Source organism: Hylobates moloch, unplaced genomic scaffold (genome assembly GCF_009828535.3).
Source record: "Hylobates moloch isolate HMO894 unplaced genomic scaffold, HMol_V3 SCAFFOLD_6, whole genome shotgun sequence".
NCBI lineage: Eukaryota > Metazoa > Chordata > Mammalia > Primates > Hylobatidae > Hylobates > Hylobates moloch.
The window spans coordinates 89649647-89672994 of NW_026652281.1; the positions used below are offsets into that span (position 1 = coordinate 89649647).

The 23348-nt window shown below is 41.2% G+C and overlaps 1 protein-coding gene across 3 annotated transcripts in view; it reads left to right on the forward strand.

The window, feature by feature from the left end:
- FTO (FTO alpha-ketoglutarate dependent dioxygenase) overlaps window positions 1-23348 on the forward strand; it is a 413232-nt gene that overhangs the window by 354101 nt on the left and 35783 nt on the right. The gene's annotated exons all lie outside the window — the stretch shown is intronic.

A 23348-nucleotide genomic window follows, 5' to 3' on the forward strand; every position in this document is an offset into this window, starting at 1 on the left:
TAGCCTCTGGAAGGCCAGATGAGCAAAAGAAAGTGGAAAAGCAGTACAAGACCTTGATCCAGATACTGAGCCTTGTTAAGGGGCTGCCTTATCTATGGCAACGAGCTATGTCTAGAGGTCTGCAAAGGTGCAGGGGCTCATTACCATTAGTGAGGGCTGTTTTGCAATTAGTGTTGAAACACTGAGATAAAGAAAGGATATATAGGAATTAAAAACAGATAACGTAAACACTAACAAAGAGTAATCCCCTCGGCTGAGTGTTTTGCATGTTTACCTCTGATCAGAATTCTTAATAATTTTGAGTGTGTTCCAACTCAATAAAGATTCCCTAGGAAGAAACAAGTCAATTCTTGGATTAAAAAACAAAATAGAAACAGAAAAATGTACGCCCATGTCTATTACTTTAAAAATAAAAATTAAGGAAATTAAATGACACAGGAAGGTTTTGTTTGGGTTTAGTTTGGTTCAGCCTACTCATGGGCACAATTCAGTCCCCCATTATCTATTGATTAGCAGGATATCTTTAGGGCTCAGAAAGCAGGTTTTCTGTCTCTACCAATGACTTGTTTTCTGGCTGAAGAATGAAGGTGTTTTGATACAAAGTTATTATTGTGCAATTGAGAAAGTCTTTGCCCTCCTGGCCTGAAGTTCCCCACTGGAGAGAGGAAGCTGATAACCATCTCTGGTTCTTGCCTAGTACCTATAAAGGGCTCATCCTCACTTACAATAGAGCACTGTATTTTCAGGACAATGTATAATTATTTGGGAAGAAGCCAAAATGATGACTAGTGCATAACAAGAGCGTGCATGATATCACAATCTGTCTAATGGCTGATGGTTCCAGTTTAAATATCTTAAGCTAAGGGTGCTCCGTGCTCTCACATTCATTCCCACAGTCTTGCCACTGCTGTCCGTTAGGTAAGTAACACTCAAACTCTAGTTAATACTCAGCTTTCTTGTGACTGTAAACTCTGTGAGGGCGGGGGTCATATACCTTGCTTCCCACTGACCATTTATTCCCAGCACCAAGCGCAGGGTTTGTGGCCCAGAGGGCACCCAATAAACGTTGGTTGAATTAAATTGTTATAATTTCCAAGATGGCCCCTAGTGAGCCCCACTTCCTGGTATTCACAGCCTTGTGTAATGCCCTTCCTGTCAGTGTGGGCTGACGCTTCTGATGAATTGAGTAAGGGGTAATAAACTAGGTTACAAAAGGCAGTGTGGCCACTTATGATCTCTTTCTGTCTGGACTGCTCACTCTGGGAGAAGCCAGTTCTACACTGTGAGCAACCCTATGGAGAAGCCCTTAAGTTGCTGAAGCCTCCAGCCAACAGCCATGTCAGTGATTTTGGAAGCTTACCTCCCAGACCAAATCAAGCCTCAGGTGACTGCAGCCGCAGCTGAAACATTGATTGCATTCTTATGAGAAACCCTAAAACTAGAGCCACCCAGCTCCCAAATTCCTGACCCACAGAAACTGTGAAATAATGTTTGTTGTTTTAAGCTGTTCATTTTTGGAGCTAATTTGTTACCCGGCATTAGGTAATGAATATACTGGCCAATTACCACATGTATCAATTCATTTATTTATTCATTCAGTAGTCATTGAATGACAACTTTGCCAGGGACTATGCTAGATGCTGGGGATACCAAGACAAATAAAGCAAGGTCCCTGTCTTCAAAGAACTCACAGTCTAGGAGAGTGAGATGGACACGGAGACAGAGAACACTGAAGGTTGGTTTATGAGCAGCAGGCATACAAAGGAGGAAGCTGGAGTGGAAGGAGCCGTAAAGTTGACGAAGTGATCTCTAATATAACCCTCCCCCGACACACATACAAATACAACACTTTCTTCCTAACTTTCACTTAGCTTAGCTGTAGACAGTTCCAGCAAACCTTATTTAGCACTGCTCCGTGCTACATTGACTCCTTATGGAGCTGGCTGACCACTGTGGAAGAGAGAGCACTATCCTACATTCTCAGCCCTTGGCTGTGGGCATCCCATGATCAACGTGACTCAGTTTGAGTGACTCTTGCCAGTCTGTCAGTTTTCTTTCCTCTTCCCTGGTCCCTCTGTCATTAACACCCTATTACCTATGGGTGTCTTCATTAGAAGCAAATGTTGTTTTTTGTTTTTTGTTTTGACACGGTCTCGTTCTGTTGCCCGGGCTGGAGTGCAGTGGCACGATCTCAGCTCACTGCAACCTCCGCCACCCAGGTTCAAGTTATTCTCCCACCTCAGCATCCCGAGTAGCTGGCACTATGGGCATGGGCCACCAGGCCTGGCTAATTTTTTTTTTTTTCTGTATTTTTGGTAGAGATGGGGTTTCACCCACCATGTTGCCCAGCTGGGCAAATGGTTTATTTTTTAAATGACCAAAAAAAAATGAGATTATTTTAAAGCTTTGTATGCTTGCCCGATGTACAAATGCAAGTTTCACGGTGGCTTGAGGCTGAACATGGTTGGTAGATGTGAGTCATACCCTGGGCCCAGCTGCATCCACCAACAGAATACTTCTGAGGAGCACCAGGAAGATAAAGACATCAGCCCAAAACACTCTAATATGTTGCTGGTGAGCAGTAAATCACAGTGCTAAGAACACATCTCCATGGGGACCTTGCTATCATGGCCCTTCTCATGGCTGATTCTTTAGAAGACTCATTCCCACAGCTCTTCCTGTGGGTGACACAGTGCCCTGGACATGGATGGCACTGTGTGGTTGACATAGGGCCTGAGGGTGGGTGACAGATGTTATGGAGGATAATTTATTTTATTTTATTTTATTTTATTTTATTTTATTTTTTGAGGGGAGAGTGTCTCGCTCTGTCGTCTAGACTGGAGTACAGTGACACAATCTCAGCCCACTGAAACCTCCGCCACCTCCAGGGTTCAAGTGATTGTCCTGCCTCAGCCTCCCAAGTAGCTGGGACTACAGACACACACCACCACATCCAGCTAATTTTTTGTGTTTTTAATAGAGATGGGGTTTTGCCATGTTGGCCAGGCTAGTCTCGAACTTCTGACTTCAGGTGATTCACCCACCTCAGCCTCCTAAAGTGCTGGGATTACAGGCGTAAGCCACCACGCCTGGCCGGAGGAGAAACTCCACTGCAGTGAAGAAGCAGCCCTGCTGGGACTGGGTCCTTTACCCTCCGGAGTGGGGCTCAGGAATAAGGAACAGGACCAGGTACCAAAAGCCCCAGTAATACCGTCAAGAGGTGCCCAGGTTTAGAGATGACTTCAAGGAGGAAGAAAGCCAAAGCCGACACACCCTTTTTCCACCTGCTGCAGGCCGCAGTGGCAAAGCAATAAAATGCTGATAACATCCTCCTGCAGGTATAACTGATTTAAGTGGGGAAAGGCAGACAATCTATGAGAGACACCAAAGATTACTTGGCTTTTCCCCCAGCTCCTGTGCATGAACCGGAGAATGATGGAACAATTGGTTGTGTTTGGGGCCTTTATTTGCTTTTTTCCCTCCTCTCTTTAAAAACAACAAAAAAAATTCTGCCTTTGTCTGCTGCTACTGTGTCTATTTTTGTCGTGGTGGTGGTTGTTTTAAATAGGAGAACTTGTGAAATGAGACTGCATAAAAGATGGACTTGTTTTATATATGGGATATTGCCTGTCCTTCAGATCTATGTGTCTCGCTTATGGAATGAACCAAAGTAGGAGAGATAAACTAATATTTTGTATCAGCTCAGCCAGACAATACAGATGATAAAGATGTTTCATCTTCTTATGCATGCAGAAAATATGAAAAATTGTAGTTTACACACATTTGCTCAATTCAAGTGTAAAATTGGGCCCCTCAATTGCCCTGGGCCACAGTGGCTGTGTTAAGGAAGCTCGATTTACCTTGCAGCCGAGTGAAAAATGATCAGAATATTAGACTCATCTAGCCCACATTAAGGAGCCATTGCATTTCCCGACAATTTTATGCTATCTCAATATGAAAACAGAGCAATTTCAACTCATATCAGGTTATGATCGGCAATTACAGTTGCATAATTCACCTAGTCATCTCTTTGCAGGGCCTTTATTTTCCCTCTTGGTGACATTCCTGAGAAAGTGCCTGATAAAAATGTCATATATCATCCCAGCTTTAGAACTCGTGAGGGGGTAATCTGTTATGCCTTGCTGAGCCCATATTCATCACTGGATTTTTGACTTGGAGGGGTCATGGCACTCATAATTTCCTGTTTGATATTGTCCTCACCAGCTCTGACAAGGGGCTGTAAAAGCTCGGTTGTAGGCAGTGGTTAAGCGCTGCTCCAGTGGGGCCCATCACCAGCAATAAGAGTGCATTACTGTGGCTCGTGCTGGAGTTGGCCGTTTCGAAGATAATTAGATTTGATGTCAACATTTCTTTATCACCTGCATCCTTTTGTGCATCTGTGTGTCAAGTTGTTCTTTCCGGATTTATTAGCACCCTCAGAGCTACTCTCTATCTGTCAGCTTGTGTGCTGTTTGTGTTGACAGTTGTAAAGTTAATTACTGGTACTAATGAGCATCGGGCTTTTGGTGGACATGGCGTTTTGGACATTTAAAACTATAATTAGTTTGTTTTTTTTTTTCTGTGTGTGGTGCTTCAGTACAAAATAAAACAGTTTTAAAAAATACCTCCCTTCCATTGCATTTTGACATTCTGTGTGCAATCAACTTATCTTTTATTCAAAGGCTCCAAAAACTCAGTTCTGTTTCTTTTTAAAATAGACTTCCTTTTCATTGTAACTCCATGAATAATTTCTTTTGTTCCTTACTTCTCTTCCAACTTGATAATGTGACCATTTCATATGCCTTGAGAATTAAGGATAGTGATGGTGGAATGATCAAAAAATGTGCTGGGTAAATGTTCATCTCTGCCCAATCGGTGGACTACAAATTTTCCACTTTTAACTCTCTTGTTTTCAAATCGTACTCTGGGTTCAACCGAAAGACTCAGTAAATGAAGAAGATTGGATGAAATGAAAAGTGTAATAAATCATTCTCTGAGTGGCTGGCCCCAAAATAATAGTGATAGCTCATATTGGTGTAATGTTAACTCTCTGCCAAGAATCATGGTAAGCTCTTTATACAGATTACCTCATTTCATCCTTGCAACAAACCTAAGAGGTCAATAGTATTATCTCCATTTTACAGACGGGGAAACTAAGGTTTAGAAAGGTGAAGGGCCTAACAACTAGGAAGTGGTGCTGGGATTTGAATCCAATCAGTGTAGCTCAGAGCCTGTGCTCTTAAACATTATTCTATAGACACAAAGTATGTTTTCAAGGAAAATTAGCAGACTCTTGGGGCATGTGTTCTAGAACAACAAAAAGCAATCACTTACTAAATCAGATCGGCTCATTTGTATTTCACTCCCAGCCATACCGGGACGCTAGTTTCAGTGTAATGGCAATTATCTATGGCATGTACTTTATGGAGGTATTTTGTTTGGCCTATTGCAGCAGCAAAGCACCACTCCCTTGCTGCTATTCATATTTACTTCTATTCATCATTATCTGCCATTTTGCTAAATAACTATCCTTCCCAGACATAAATCATCTATAAAAAATACTCTGGCTCAGAGAAAATTTCGCCCTGGCCCTGCAATGATGAGATAACCATTTTCATCTCTTGTTGAAGCATTGAGATTTATTGGCTTTCGATGGGCAACAGACCAGGCATCACTCTCTGCTAAACAGACTCCCACTTGCATTTATTCTTATTGCATTTAGTGATTCAAAATGGAGCTCTCGGAATCCCTTGAGGGTCCATGCCCAGCCTGGGTGGGGTGTTATTACTTTATATTAGATAAGGGAAGGACACACAAAGAAACATGCAGTGATTCGGATGATTTTTTATTTCCGTTTAGCAGTGATGACAGAATGTCATAGTGAAATGACTTCAAAAGTCATTTTTCCCCACTGCCCTGGTTCTGCAGCCTTGTCCCTTGAGGGCTCTTCCATTGTACAGTGTTATTAATTCTGCTAACTTTCAGACTTCATTGCTGACAACAGGCCTCTTGGCTTTCGCAGCCTATTACATTAAATTTCCCATCAAACCATGTCAGCCTCTGAGGTCACAGATTTCGAGAGAAGCTTTAGATATTTTGCCATCTGACTTCACGGGCAGGTGTTTTCTAAATTGCTTTTAGGTTTGTTTTTCCAGTGTCAGAAATCAGATTGAACCTATTTAAAAAAACTCAGACAGTGAGTGCTCATCAGGATAAGAGCAAAGCAGAGTTTGAGGCACGCCTGAACTGGCGTGTGTGTTTGTGTGTGTGTTTGTGTGTGTGTGTGTGTGTGTGTATGTGTACAGCCGCATGCGTGCACTTGTGTTTCAGTTGACCTTTCAAAGGCAGAGCAAAGCCTTCCGACTCAACTTCATCCCAAGCCCCACCTGGTGAGTACAGTGTCTTGTTGACTATCTATTTTTCTAATACTTACTGAAGCCCCAAAATATAGTGTGACTGCCCTGGTGAACAGAGATATGCTCTACTGACCCTGACTTTGGAGGGCTCTGTGAAACTATTGAGTAGCATTAGAAGGTCACCTTGGGCAGGCCAGTGAAATAACAGAGGACCTGGTCTAGGGCTAGCATGCCTTAACGTGGACTCCTCAAGCAAGTTCCTTGCGGCAATAAAATTTCAGCGTGTCCCTTGACGCCTTTATTTTGGTGTGCTGTTGTGGTATCAAAATAAAGGAAAAGCAGAAACCTTCCTTCCAAGTAACATGGCCACAGGCATCATGTTGCTGTCGAAATTACATTCTGAAGGAAGCCTAAACAGGAACGTGGAACTGGGGTTCCATTTAAAAACAGAAAAGAAATGAGATGTTATTTTTGAAGCAGTCAACTCGCGGAAATGATTACAAGTCATTTGGCAAACCCAAAGTCCCCTTGAAATTCTTAATTATTATTAGTTCCAGTTAATATTTCTGCTCTGAAAATGACAACATTCAAATCTTGGCTTGCTGTGATAGTTCAGATTTACAGCCTTGGTCGTTAACAGCTTTTTGGTCTTCTTTACTGGGTATTGTAGTGTGCTTGGCAGCGGGGTGTGGCAGGAAAGTGACAGACCTTGGAAGCTGAAGAGGAGGGAGGACCCACACGCTGGCTTCCTCAGTGATGGGTATCTAAGCACTTCAGTGCCTCACCTAAGAGCAGGTGACAAGAGCTTGGTGGCTTGCGGGAAGCACTGCAGTTAACTCTAGCCCCGCCCCCTTTTTTTCTTTATAATTTTGAGAGACCTTGGAAGCTGCTGTTATCTGAACCCATCATTAGCCAGCTCTACCTGCAGGAGGAGATGCTGAACCAGGCTAGGACCAGAGAAAGATGAGTGAGGTGAGGTAGTGTCACTGTGTTTCCCCCTGCTAGCAGCCATAAGGAGAGAGAATCATTTGTGGCACTCTGGGGACAGTTTTGTCACCCTGACAGTAATGCTGTTATGCGCTGGCTTGACACACAGGATGAATCCATAAAGACAGATAAGTAACTGTGAAAGTGGCTGGGGATCAGGCTGAGTGCCACCACTCACCTGCAGTGACAAATAGATAGTCATGAAGGATTGGAAATCCTGCCCAACACAGAGATCTGTCAGCAGAGAGATGGACTGCAACCCCAGTGACACAGGCAGCTGGAGCAAAGTGTGTGTGTGCACACATGCGCCCCCGCGGGGTGTGCGGGGAGGTTAACTTCAGAGCCTTGTTTCCGAGAGGGCGTGTGTGGTGGTGCAGGTGGGATGAGAAGATTTCAACACTGTTTTCTTTTATGAAGTAGAACTATGGATGTTGTGTCTTTTTGTTGGTAAGTTCAGACATATTTGGTTTAGAATGCTGTGCTTACTTTCCGTTTTCCCCGGAATTTTTCTGATACCAATAGGGGTCCCCATCTGCAAATCAAATGAATCCAAGTTATGAGAGCAAAATGCTACTGCTGAACTGCTGATGTCGGTGGCACCAGGCAAGGGACAAGCGGAAGCAGGGGGGGCCCTTATTTATCTTTTATGCTGGAAAGGCTTGTTCTTTCTGGTTGGAAATCTGCTTTTCGTCAATGAAAGAAATTCCCAGGGAATTGTTTGAAAAAACAAGCACAATGCTGGAACTGCTGTTTCCCACTTGGGCTTGAGATCCGAACAGCGCTGCGTTTTACAGTTTTGAAATCTGTTACTGTTATTATGCAGAATAGATCATCTTTGTTGTAATTATCCTTGAGATCACAAATGCCATATTGTGTTCTATTATCTTTCTGGAAAGTTATGAAATAGATTTGAGGCGAAAAGTAAACATAAGCGATAAGAGTCAAACCTCATTGGATCACTGTCAGCCATTTGGACAGAAGCCCTAAATGGCCCAGAGGCACAGCCATTTAGAGCTCTTTTCTTTTTTTTTTTTCAATAGAATATTTTGACCCCCAGAGGTATGCGTAACTATATCGGGGATCCAAAGGTTTCACACTGGATGGGTCCTGTGTCTACGTGCAGCGTAGCAGGAGCTGGGAATGGAAGCAAACCAATATTCCAGCATCTGCTTCTAGAACAGTGATCAGGATTGCTATCGTTAATAAGATGGGTGTATGTGGGGCCCAAGACTCATCTATCAAGCCTTTGTTCTGACTGCTTTTAATGTAATATTTTTTTTAAAAAAAGACATTATAATAAGCTTTTTTTTTAAGTGAGTCTTCTTGTTCTATTCCTTTAGTATTTTTGCCACCTACCTTTATCATTGGTGGAATTGTTCTTCATCTATTTCAGCTTTACTCATCCTGCTAGTTTTACTTCTAGGAGCTTAACATAGGGTACTGGTAATTCTAGAACTGGTTCCTGAAAAATGGTTACATGTAGCTTTAAACTATTATCACCACTGTTGCTGCTGCTATTACTATCACTACTTCTACTTGAGTGCTATATATTTAAACATTTATTCTTTCTATGTAGGCAAGCCCTTGCAACCAGATATGTCTTTCAAAAGCCCTGGGGTCTATTTGTCAGCTTTAAGATTCTTTATTTTAGTTTATCATTTTGCGAGACTAAGAATATTTTAAAGTAGTTCAGCTGTAATGAAAACATTTTCTTTTTGACCCTAGGTTCTGAGTTTGACATGTTTTGACCCCATCATTCTAACCATGATTTAAATTCTGAATTTCCAGAAGCCTTATTAAAGATGTCAATTTGTGCACCAGAATGGTAAATGTTCCTGTGAACTTTGACTCCTGAAGGAAACTCTATTTTAAAAGAATAAAAGATTTTCCTGATAAATATGTTCCTCATTTTGGGCTAATACTTTCAGTCTGAACTGGGGAATGGGGCAGGGAGAGACCATTGCCTGACCCTACTTGCTCCCTCATTCTGTGATCCAAAGCTATTTTACAACCCACAGCATTCGATTTTTATTTTGCCAAGAACACGTTGGTAATGGGATATAAATCTCCTGGTGCACACCTGATTAAATAGGCCTGTATATGTGAATTAAAAAAGAAGGTGAGCCCCTTGCCATCACGGGGTGACAGGGAAGCACGCCAGATAACCGGAGCTCAGTTGGCTGAAGGGAGCTCGGTGGCTGTTTTTATTAACTTGAGAGCTAAGGTCATGCGGCTTCTTGGGGCCTTGGTGAGGAAATGTAAGTGAGAGATCTTTCCCTGGCTGCAGATCTCCTCATTCTGATGTGCAAGGATGCCCCTGGAAGTGGTCCGGCCCCCACCCGCCTGAGTCATTGGCCACAACAGCCACTGTCAGTTAGGCACCAAGGCAAGTACCACTGAGGCTGGGGACAGCTAAGTGTTAGCATAACACTTTATTTTATTTTATTTTATTTTATTTTATTTTATTTTATTTTATTTTATTTTATTAATGTACTGATTTTTGACATGGGGTCTTGCTCCATCATCCAGTCTGGAGTGCAGTGGTACAATCATAGCTCACTGCAGCCTTGAACTCCTAGGCTTGAGCCCTCTTCTGCCTCCGCCTCCCCAGTAGCTGGGACTAGGGACTACAGGCGCACACCATCACACTCAGCTAATTTTTAAACTTTTTGTAGAAATGGGGTCTTACTGTGTTGCCCAGGCTGGTCTCGAACTCCTGGATTCAAGCGTTCCACTCACCTTGGCCTCCCAAAGAGCTGTGATTACAGGTGTGTGCCACCGCACCCGGCCCACAGTTACTCATTCTGCTGACCTCTATTGTTGCTCTCCTGAGTATATTCCAACTTTGTAGTCAGGACATCAGTTACTAGCATTTGTCAATAAAAAGTGTCAAATGATGTGAACTTCCTCAGTTTTAGCGCCAAAGCCTACTTTTCAACGAGAGTGATTGCGGAGAGAAATTTCTTCTGGAGGGTTCAGCTTGCCTTGTCACTTACTGGTTCTCCCTGTCTTCACCAGATCAAACTATTCACAGAGAAAACCGGGCCACCTCTTGGACCTTTCTGGGAATGGAAAAATCATTTTGGTGATAAGATGTTTCCAGCCCATTGTCAGGGATCATGGTACTGTGCCCGTCAATACTTGGTATTACCCCAGCCTCCTTGGAGTCCTCGTCCCCATCTCCCTCTGACCTGAGGAACTTTGAGGAACTTTAGTATATTTGGAACCCATAGGCCAGCAGCACTGTTGGAAGCTATCAGGAGGACACCTGGTAACTAACAAACTTACTAGCTAACTTACTAACTTATACAGCTCAACTTACTTATACAGCAGAGCTGTTTAGACTAGCCACTTTTGCACACAGTACTTCTCTTGATCCTCCTAACCCAGTGAGATGAATGAGGTAGATATTATTGGTCCTGCCTTGCCTTGGGGACACTAGCAGCTGAGGAGTTGCCACTACTAGTGAGTGTTGGGACTAGGATTCCCCATAGCATTTTTGCTGTCCCGGGAGACTTTCATATGCATTGTTTTCCTGGGTCCTTACGGTAGTCCATGCAGTAGGTGAGACAGGTGATGAAGGCTTGGTCTGCAAGTGGGGATGCTGAAACTCAGAGAGGCTGACTGGCATTCTTGGGGACATGGCAGCTGACAAGTGACACAACTAGAAATGTATCCCAGCCCTTCCAACTTTTAGACCAACACCCTTTCATTACACCAGGATTAACTCCACAATTATGAAAATCTCAAAAACAAAGCTACTCTGAAGTCTCTATATAGCTTCACCTTTCGTATGATTCCAAATTTCCATGCCAATGAAGCTGCAGTTCCGGGGAAAATCCCGTGAAAGGAAAGTCTTCTTTGGCTAGCTATTCAGACCAGGCCAGGGAGGGCTTAGCAGAGTGCCCTACACCCAGCGCATGTGCTCATCAACCCGTTGGCATTGAAGGTGCTGACAGTCTCGACTCAGATCCTGGCACTGCCCACCATTTGCTGACTCATGTCCCAGGTATTTGCAAAGTGTATGGGCTGTCATACAGAAATATAGTGGATGTTTGGAAGAAGAGTGTCAGGTGTAGCTCAGGAACAGTAGGAAAGGTGTCCCTGCCAGTGGGGACAGAGAGCAAAAGCAACCTTCCCTCGGAACAAACATTGAAGGCCCAATACTGCACTGTAGAAGCCTCCCATCTCTGCAGCCCCGGCTTGGATCACAAGGGAAGTTACTGCACAGCCAAGTATGCTGCATTTGCAAAGGTCAGGCTTTAATTACATGCACAGTTAAATGGAAATACTGTAGAGAGGTCACACTCATATTTCTTTGGCTTTCATTAATGTTATTGCTCTGTCACTTTCTCTCTCCTTAGGTCTGTAAATGAAAGTTCCTTTAGTACCTTTAAAAGCATTATTTATTTTTAATTGTCTTACTTCTGGAGGGAGAGGTTACTTCTTTTTTTTTTTTTTTTTGAATAGACTTAAAAAAAAACTTTGCCTATGTATTTCTGGTTAATTTATTTCAAACCTTTTGCTTTTTATAGTCTTATCTACTAATGCTTTTGATTAAAACACAAGCAAAAACCAGCCAACATGAACAGGTTGAATGCCACATCTGTGCAGAAGATAGCAGCTCACTTATTTATGGCTCAAAGAAATGGAGCCTAAATTAAGCTAGCTATTGCTGGAGAGTGGATAAGCAGCCATTATGAATTATCCTTAATTATAGCGATTTCCTAAACTAATAAACCTGCTAAATCTTTATTGCAAAGGTTAGTTTACGCAGTGCATATAAAATCCGCATGTGCTCTGCATCAGCCACCAGCTGTCTGACAGTGTGTTGCTATTGCAGTGAGTGTTCACATAAATTTTATGTTGGTTATATTAACAGTCAGTCCATATCACTACCCACAGATGCCAGTAGACATAAAAATTGCTCTCTAGTGAGCCTAAATATCCCTAGAAGCTAGTTGTGTCTAATGTTCCATGTAGTATTTGTACGTGAAAGCAGCAGATTGGAGGGTTATTTACAGATGAATATTTCAATCCAGTTAGTTCATATAGGCCTACTTAGCCTTCTTTGCTGGTTTATTTGTATGCTAAATAATTCACCAGAGGTTCTTGTTTACTTTCTATAGTAGTTTCTATGAAATGCAAACAAGGGAGCCAACTTTAGGTGTTCAAAAGGCTAAGCAGCTCTGTGTTTAAATGCAGGTCAGAGCAGCAAATGCAGTCTTACTGACGGGCTGTCACTCAGTTTTACACATTCCTCTCTCCTCTCTCTTTTTTTTTTTCTTCCTCCTCCAGATATAACTGGAGCTTGCTGCTTTCATAGGAATTTTTGGTTGGACTATCTTTATTCTAAATTTGTCTTTTTCAATACTTGCCTGTGTGCTGCCTTCAGCTTGCACAATTAACCACCCAATGCCAGCAGCAAAGAACACATCCCTGGCTTTGAGAAGCTTCCCCTTGGTCCTCTGGGCTAACAAGAACAGGTCAATCCTCAGCTCTTGAAATGTCCTTGTTTTCTTCCTTTTTTTCCTTTCTCATTTTCTTATTTTTCTTTTCTTTTTCTTTCATTTCTCTCCCATGATTTTTTCTAGTGCATTTCCAGATCTCAAGATTTGAAAGGACAGCAAATAGGACTTTTTTCCTTGAGAGCCCTGAGCTGGCCCAGCCTCTGTCACCCTGAAAGCCAGAAGGGCAAAGTCTAGCTCTAAAAGATGCAGCCTCGAGAAGCCCTTAGAATATATGTTCACCCAGGGGTGAGAAGGATCATTGTTTTCTAGCAAGGTAACAGTTGCCTGGCCCTATTGTTCACATGTCCCCATGGCTCAGTTTATGAATGAAAAATACCTATCTGCCCCCACATTTTGCAAATGTTTACGATCCTAAACATTTGCCCCCAAAGAGATGGGAAAATAGCCTCCTCCATTTTCAGCCAGGCGCTGCCAAGATCATGAGCAAGTTCAATAGCAGTGCTAACTTTTTATTTAATAATATTGATTTTATCATTTTTACTACTTACAATGGGGATTGGTCGGCTGATAGTTATTTGACCTCCCTTTGTGCATGGCTGTGGAGTGCTTCGTTAAGGCTATTGACATATATCTCTCTTCCCCACTCTTCTTCCAGCAGCCCATCTCGGCAAATAGTATTGAGATGCAGTAACTGTTCCCTGATATTGATTTCAGATTGTGTTCATCACACCCTTCTCGGGGCCAGGCAGAGAGCAGCAGCCCCAGTTCTGCAAACCCTTGATGGCTGCAGGCTGAAGTATCATTTCCATCTTTCAAGCAAGAATATAAACCATATATATTTCCAAAAAATTACCCAAGAAAACGAAAACATTTTTTTATCATGATTTTTTTTTACACGTACATAATTAAACTGATCTCTCCAGTTTTATGCTGGGCTTTTTCTGCACTTTTCTTTTTAGGGAATGCTAGAAGATCCATGGGTCCCTGAGCTGGTAGAAGGAACTCTGATTACATTTTAAGCTTCTGGGATTCAGAATTTAGCACACTCGGCCAGACCCAGGGCCTCGTTGACCTTCAGTTCTCAGCCAGCTGGGGCTGTTCGCACCACCAGGGCCTAAAAAGTTCCCTGTTTGGCCCCTGTGGAGTCAGTTGGGATGGGAGGGAATTTAAAAGAACCAGAGGTTTAACATTCAGGGAGGGCCTACCTAATCTAGTGATTACAATCAGACATAGGAAGGACATGATGCAGAGTTTAGGTTTGCATATTTATTTAAAACATCAAACACCAAGCAAATACTAATAATATTGGGAATTATAAGTTCCGTGGGGAAAAACAGTAGAATTGCAGGTTATTTATATTTATATTTTTTCTCTTTGGGCATTTCTGTGTTTTCTTAATTTTCTTTTGTAATTAGAAAAAAAGAAACTTATTCATCAGTATTATTTTTTTTAATGGAAAGATTGGTAGGATTGGAGCTCCAGAAGATCCCTGTCCACCAAAGTGAATGCATTAGCCAGGGTTGAAATTGACTCACTGGCCACGCTAATCTCTGCCCCAAGGGACGTGGGACAGACATTACTCCTATCATTGTGCACCTGCCAGTTTTTATTTTGTAAATCCAGTGGGGGTTGTGCTAGCCCTTGCCACTGAAGCAGACATACAAAATGGTTAGCAAGAAGGGCCATGGAATCAGATAAGCCTGGGTTTGATTGTTGGTTCTTTCTCTTGCCAGCTATGACTTTGAGCAAGTTACTTAACTTTCTCTATGCCTTGGTTTTTTCATCTGGAAAATGGGTTTTTGATAACCCATCTCATTTAACAGGTTATCTCATTAAATGAGATAGTGTATAGTAATCTCTTAATCTAGTGCTTGGCATCTAGTAAGCAATCAATAAGTGTTAATTATCATTACTGGCATCTGTAGAGCAATTTCCTCTGCAAACTAGACTCATAATGAGAATTAGCATAAACACAGTCTACAGAATGGTCATTTTTTTCTCCTTAAGCATAAATGAGACTCAATTGAGATCTGCCCCGGTGCCTAATACATATAAGATTTTCTAGGACATCCTGATTTTATATAGCATTCTTTGATTAAAGGCAATTCATTTTAAAATGTATATCTAAATGGAATTTTTTTGAAGATTTTAAAATAAATATATGTATGTATCAGGAGAAAACCTTAGAGGTCTTTATTCACGGTTCTGAACATATGATCACCATACTGATAGCTCTTTGACATAGAAGATGCTCCTCCCCACAAAACACACACATACACGTACACCTTCTATCCAAAGCAAGTATTTTTCCAGAAAAATCCTGGAAACCTATCAGGAATCTTTAGAATATCGTCTCATTTTTTTAGAGTCAGTTTTGCTATTCTCATGCGTTTCTTACTTGTAGGGTCAAAAACACTTTCTAATACCACGGATGGCATGGAATTCTTCCCTGCAGGCAGCCATCTTCAAGACTGAAAGCAGAATATAAAAAGCAGCTAAATTAGAGACTTTACACAGTTGCTGGATCCTGCTTAATGAGAGACAGCGAACATTTTGCAGGCTACTGAACTTCTGAAATGTGACAATCCAAGCAAATGAAATCATGGTACCTTTCATTGTAGTTTAATTGGACTCAAACTCGGCAAGAGGGGCTGCTGAAAGCTGTATTCAAAGAGACAGACAGGAATTGTACAACAACTAATTCAGCCCACACAACACATCTTACAACTGTCCAAGCTCCACACTTGCTCTCAAGACTGACTCTTTTGGTCAAGAGAGAGAGATAGACCTGCAGTGAACAAAAGCAGAGATTGTAAGGCAGGCCAAATACTGGCATTGGGAATGGCATAGCTGTCACCCCAAGTTATGCATTTGAAATAGCTCAGCCTCGTGGCAGCCAGTACAGGCCAATTTATTTTAAAGAGGAAAAGAGAAGTGAAACAAACTTAGGCCCTCTCTTCTGCCTGTTAGGGTGTCAAGATATCAGTGTCAAGGAGTCCTGTTAACAGAAGGGTGAGGATGAGTTGAGCATAAACACTAACAAGAAAAGAACTTAGCACAGGCCTCCTGTTGAGTGGAGCTAAATGGCAGTCCCAGTTGAGTAACCCAAAAAGCAGAGAATTACCATAGCTGTCAGGAGTGGGACCAAAATCCTGTCAGGCAGCGGTAAAGGGGATGGGAACGGTTTGAGGGAAAGGCGAGTTTTGTGGGGGAGTGAGGTCAAGAAGTAGACTGTTTTAGGGCATGCGTGTCTGGACTTAGGAGGCCCTTGGACCGTTTAGGAGGGTGTCTTGGCTTGCTTGTTTTGTTCTTGTATCATTTGAGCTCTGTGGCCTGAAACTGATTATATCATCTCAGCCTCTTCTGGTGTAACCATCCCGCCTGACCACTTGAGTCCACGTTTACTGTTATTATGGCTGTAGGTTTAGCCAGTAAGGCTAAAAGAGTGGACAAATTGGGTGCCTCCATGTAACAGGCCATCCTGGACATTGATTTTTGAAGGTTCATTAGATAAATGCTGACATCACAGATTGATGTCTCTTTAAGCCAGTACCTAGTGCAGGACCGTCTGGGGAATCAAAAATATTGATGTAACATGTTTGAGTAGAAGGCCCACTGGAGAATTCCACTGCCTAAATGGGATCCATCAATTTAGGCTTCCTTTAATTATTCTAATTCTGTGCATCACATCAGTAGGGGAGTTTGTCTGCAGAACCGGTTTTTATAGGGGGTGCCGCCCCTACGTTAGGGGCAAAGGAAGGCCAGACAAGGTATCTACATCTATTTTTCATTGTTGTTTTGAGTTGCTGTTTAGTAATTAAAATTTTTGAACATAGACTAATTTTCCCATACCATGTGGCCGTGCGATTGACAAGGGACTGATTAATGGGCCGACCCCAGGGCCAGGAGGCTGCTGGGCTGTTCTCTTGTGGAAGGCATGCCGGCAAAATAAAGTTGATGGTTTTGTTTGTGTTTAACCCTTCACCTTGGCACTATCAATAGATTGAAGACATCATTTGTATCTGCAAGTGTTTCTTTAATTAAGACCTCCTAAAAATCTTTCCTATTGATTCATTCCATTATCCTATTGATTAACTGCAGTGGATCATGTACTTGGTCTTCAGTGGAAGGCAACAGCCTCAGCCGTCTGTCATGACTACAGATGCAGACCACAGGCAGCCAGCAGCCAGCGCCCAGGGCTGGCAGGAGTGTCTCGCGTTCTAATGAGGCATCAGCGGTGGCTCACTGAACACCACAGAGAAAGCCAGTTGTCTCCTGCTGGAGGGGTGGCCAAGCATAAAGCATTCCTTCCAGTTATTTATACTGCAGCCACTTAGCTAACAGTATGTACGGGGCTACTGGCAGTCTTGAGTGGGGGGAGGGGAAGGATTCTGCTGTGCATCTGAATTTGAAAATCTTGAGCTTTGAAATAAAAGCAGACTCTGAAATCTAGGTGCAAGGCATGGTTCAGAGGCTGACTGTTCGTGTTCCTTTCCCCAGGCTATAGTTTTATGCCCCGCCCCATCCTCACACTGTCCCCCATCCTATCAGCCTCCTCACTAGGCTGGCTAACTAGGAAGTACCACAGGGGGCTTCCATTTTGGAAGGAGCTTCCCTCTGACTCGGTCAGAAAGAAGGGCTGGCCCTTGTTTTTACCATCTGCCACTGGACATACATCTAAATCATCCCCTGCTATTAAAAATGAAGAAACCTGTGACTGGACTAGTTCTAAACTTCATGTTTTGCAATATTCCTTAACATTGACAGTTACAAAGAATTATTCTGGTTAGAGTTTAAAGAGAGAAGGACTTTATAAGGCTGTAGTTGGGTATTCTGGGATATGCGAAATCAAGTGAGGTAAAACACTAGGCACATAGTAGTTTCTCAATCAATAAACCAATAATTGTTGATCCACCAAAAATTCACCTTTCTTCCTCCCCTACGTGTCCTGTTGCGTCCCTATTCAAGCATTCTCTGCCTCCCCATCCTTCAAGTAGACTCAAGAAAATGGCCTTCCGAAGGGGTGGGACACCTTTCTTCCCAAATGGAATCCAACAGGAAAGAGAAAATGTAGAAGTAAGGGTCCGAGGCAGGAGGCAGATTAAGTTCAGAGAATCTGAAGTCTCTCTTCTCTGACTCTTTAGTAGGCAAATTAATTAAGTTTTCCTTTTGGAGTGAAAAATTCTAAGACTTTGAAACATCTCTCCTAAGCAAGTTTATAATGGTCTTCATCTTCAGGATCAGGCCTGGCGTGGGTTTTCAGGAATGTGTGTGGCCCTGAGTTAAAGTCAGTGGCTTTTTTTAAATAGTCCCCGAGAAAGGAAGGCAGAAAGTCCCACATCCCCCTATGTGTAATTTGGGATTAGGAAAGCTGGTGGTTACTGGGAGGAGTTCTCTCTCTTCTCTCTCTCTCACTCTCTCTGCTTTTTTTTTTTTGAGGGAGGATAGAGACAGTCTCACTGTGTTGGTCTCAAACTCCTAACCTCAAGCTCTCTTCCCACCTCAGCCTCCCAAAGTGTTGGGATTACAAGCATGTGCATTGCACCCAGCCCAGGAACTCTTCTTTCTAATATGAGTATTTATAGAATACTCATGTACAGAATTTTCATTCTATAAATTTAAAGAATGAAAATTTATAGAATACTCATGTATAGACTCCCATCTATAGAATATTGAAATCAAAATTGAGTGCAAATTCAGGGCTGATTTGTGTTTCTTCTATCAGCAGTTGTTAATAACCAATTGTTTGCACCAAACCTAAGGGCTTGATTTCCCTTGGCACTAAATGTTATGTTTTGGGTATCTTATAGTCTGTCCTGTGAGTTAACATTGTACAATGAACTGTTTTATCAGGCCTTGGCTGATCATCCTGCCTGCTAGCTCTACCCTGGAAAACTGTTTTTTTAATGCTTACTTCAATATTTCTGTGAAATCTGACGTCATGAAGATATCCCCAAACTCTTCTCCAAAAAAAAGCAGAAATTTACTTAGATCTAAGTGTACTTTTCCTAAGCCAAGTGATTTAGAAACTTTTAGGAAATAATTTTGAGGCTAAATGTTTCTGGGTTTGCTTTTTCAATTAACATGTTTTAAATTAGCATGTAATCTGTCTTCATTAAAGACATGTTTTGAAAATTCAGAGAAGTATAAAACAGAAAGGAAAAGTCTCCTGTAAGCCTACCACCTTGGGTACCACTAGGAATATTTGAGCCCGTTGCCTCCCGGTCTGTTTTTAATGCATATATACTTGTATATACACTTTTTAAACCAATATTAGGATCATAATATTTTATAACTTGCCTCTTTTCACTTAGTATGTCATGAGCAGTTTTTCTTATCTTTAAATATTCCTTGGGAACATGATTATTAAGGGAAACTAGAATTCCCTTGTATGGATATGCCATAATTTATTTAACTTTCCCCCCATCATTAGACATTTAGGTTGTTTCCTATTTTTTTCCCTATCATATAAAATGCTGGGATGAATATCCTTGTCTAAAAATTTTGTGTGAATCTTTATCACCTAAGGATAGATTCCTAGAAATTGAATTACCGAGCCAAGGATTCACACATTTTTAAGGCTGTAACACATACTGCAAAATGTTCTTCCAAAAAGTGGAACAAGTTATATAGGCTCCCCAAGTAGCCAGTGGGCATACCTGTTTTTCTGTAGCTTTAACCAGAACTGGAAAGAGTGTGTGTGTGTGTGTGTGTGTGTGCGTGCGTGTGTGTGTAAAACTATCAAACTGTTTTAGTTTGATAGTTTGGAAAACCGGACAGTATCTCTTTGATTTAATTTGCATTCTTTTGATAATGAATGAGGTAGCAGTATTTTCTTATATTTAATGGCTATTTCTGTTTCTTCGCTTGTGAAATACTTGTCCATGTCATTTTCCCATTTTGGGGGAACGTTTGGCTTTTTCTAATTTATTCAAAATTTTTTTTCTTTTTAAGAATTGCGGCCCTTTTTCATAGATGAACAGATTAGATTGTTAGAGATCATTAGATTGGATTTTTCATGTAGACATTAAGTTATACTTGGAATATCTGTTGGTAATGGCAATATTATTAACGTACTTTTTACTTTTAAAAATGGTTTGTTCGCTTCTGATAAAAAAGATATATGAAAAAGAATCTGACAGTGTCAATCCAGCTCTCGTTAACTATCCCAGGACGCTACCAGCATTTTATTACAGTTGTCAAGAAAAAAGAAAACCAACAATTTTATTGTTTTGATTATTGAGATCCAGCCACAGATCAACTGAGCAATTAAAATCTCTAAATAACATTCTCTGAATTGTCAAACAAAGGATTAGTTCCCGGTGGAAAGGACTTTTTTAAAAGATGATAGTTTTCTCTGTAATGTCTGTGCCAGTAAATGGTTGCACTAATTGGAGTATACAGAAATATTTTACCAGTTTAACAATGCATGACATCCTAATAAGATTGTGATGACAAGCTTTTCTTTTTATGAAAGGTGATGTTACTGCGTGCTTCTAATATACATGGACTCATGTGTCTTCTTGTGACATGCTATAAATGAAATTTTTCAATGAAATTAATCTGTTTTACTAAATCTTTACTGTATGTGAAATTTTTTTTTAAGCAGGACAACAGAGTCTTGATGCTTGTTGTTTTTATTTATAGTTCTTAGAATAATATATTTTAAGGAATCTTAGAGTTGAGTAGAAAGGATCACAATTAAATGCATATTAAAATGCTTGTCCCAAATCCCATGAATCTGTCACTAGAATATGTGAGGCCGGATTCCCCATCTTCCCCTAGCTCAGGTGGCTGGCTGAGTGCAGGGCTTGGGATGGTTAATGACAATCCTCCAAGACAAGCAGGACTTAACATCAATATCCCTCTTCCTGATAATCTATATACTCTAGAGGTGGTGAGCTCTGGCAGGGTTTTGATGATTTTATGATGGCTTGTGTATATTTATAGTGTGTTTAAAATACTCTTTTTAATTATCATTTGAGTGACGAAACTTAATCTTTCGATCTTTACCTGCACCTCCTGGTGATGTATGTTTGTTAGGTAACTAAAAAGAGGAAATTAAGCAAAGCCAGAGCTTTATGCCAGCAGTAGGACTGAGGAGTCAATAGATGATTAACCTGCCTTTCTCCTCTTCTTGAGAATAAAGGAGTCACTTTTTCAGAGCAGCACCCTAGAAACATAATAGCTATGCAGAAATGGGCAACATTTGCGTTCCACAAAGCAAGTATACAGGGAGAAGAATAGCAGGAAATCATTTGCATGCTGTTCTTTAAACACACTGATATATACCCCCGTTGAACTGTCTGTGACAGTCAGAGTGTCCTTTGCGTTTTATATGCACATATGTGTTTGTGTGTATATGCATATATATGTGTATACATATATGCTATATATGTATATATTATGTACATATAAATTATGTGGGTGTAAGCAGCATACGTGATCGGATGCTGATATTTTGTCAGATTTTAGGGACTTAAATAAACAGGATATAATCATTATCTTAGTCTATCAAAGCCACACCTTAAATACGTCCCTTATTATTTCATTTGAAAAGGCATGAAAGGCCAGCGTAATTACTCCTTACTGCAGATGAGTAAAGGCATCTGTGTTAATAATGGATGCTTAGGATTTCAAATTAAATATTGAACCTCTGGCTTGCTTTTCCCAAATGATGAGGCATAACCACCACTCTTTTTGAAAGCTCTTATTTCTTATATTATGGGTCAAAATTTTAAGCAAAAGCTGAGGAAAACAACTTCAGTTAATCGGCCTATGTGATTATTTGACATACGTGATTAACTGACCGAGGTAAGGAGCATCATTATTGTATCATAATCATCATTATATATAAAGGAACTCCAGGCTAAGACTTCCCTCAAAGAAATCTTAAAAATCATGGATTGATTCGCAGATTTAGTGGGATACGAAAAGCTGATGATGTGCCTGAATAAGATAAGCATTCTATATTAGATTGTACTGGAGAAAGCCCTCACGTGGCCATGTGATTTTATTGACAGCTCAGAACCAAAGACCATAAATTCTGTCAGGCAATATACTGTCCTAGGAAATGGACATCACAGATGCCAAAGCGGCCTTTGGGGGCCCAGTAAATGCCGTGTGGAGTCAGGTGAAGAATTAAGCCCCAGACCAAGCCCAGTACCTGCATGGTTCTTTTTTAGCTGGTATTGGTGAGGCTTGGCTGTCGTTTGTAACACATCCGTGCCCCTGGAGCAATTTTTCTCTGACATCACCTGTGAGTCACAGTAAAGTCTCAGTAGTCATCCTGAAGCCACCTCCCCCACCAAGCTACTAACATCAAAATGACGTTTATCATATGATTGCCACTTTAAGACATAGGCAGCAGTAGGACAATGTGAAGTTTGTGCCAAAAGTTCAGCTAGACAGGAAAGGAAGCTTCCTGAGTCCCCTCAGTCAGGCAGGCAAGTGTTCATGTTCAGAGAAATCATCAAATGCAGAGAGGAAAGAATGGTGAGCTGAAAAAAGCAGATGGCACGGGGGCAGGTCAGGGTGGGGAGCTGAGTCAGAAGGAAGAGGCAGGCAAGGCCTGGAGGCCAGAATGGCAGGCAGTTGGATCAAGAATCCAGATTAGTGGATTTGGGAAGAGAAGATCAGAGACTCAAAAGGGGTCAGGAACCCGGAGCAGAATGACTTAACCATAAAAAGCAGAAATCTGGTTAAGAGGTGGGCCCTTAAGAGAGTGACATACCAAGGATGGGGCAGTGGGGGCAGTCCATTTTAGCTCCCTGGCCCCAACCCCATCCATGCTGGTGACAAGGGGGTGCACTGTCTGTCGAAAAACTTCCAAACAATAATAAAACTAAGGGTCAGTCTGCTTTTTATTATCCCCTTTCACCATCAGTTGTGATCAATGTAATAATCCTTCCTAACAAAATCTTCTGTTGGTCTAACTTCTAAACAGTGTTCAAAGTTACTTCTAAAGTTTACATATACAAATACACATATATGTATATGTAAACTTATAAACTTTAGTAAAGGATATGTTACTAAAATGTGCTAATTTGAAGTGTGTGTGTGTAAATATATATATTATTTAGTAAAATAGTATATAATTATATATAATATTCTAAATATATATTAGTAAAATGATAAATATAATATAATATACATAAATGATAAATATAATATTTATAATATACATAAATGATAAATATATATTTGCACACACACACTTCAAATTAGCACATTTTAGCAACATATCCCTTACTAAACACTGTGTTCTTCATGGATGCAGAGTTCTCAGTTACACAGTCGGCTGCTGACACACACACAGTCAGCTACACATGCTTGTTTCTGGAGTCAATTCATTACCATTTGGACTGTTTGAGTGCACTTCAGATAGAGTTTGTGTCTCCAGTGACTGTAGTGCCGCATCTTTCTGCATCTGAACAGTAGATTCAAAATCAATAGTGATTAAGATGAAGAAACAGCATTTGGGGTATTTCAGCTCTTTCCTACCATGTGACCACTTGAAGTTTTTCTTTTTGTT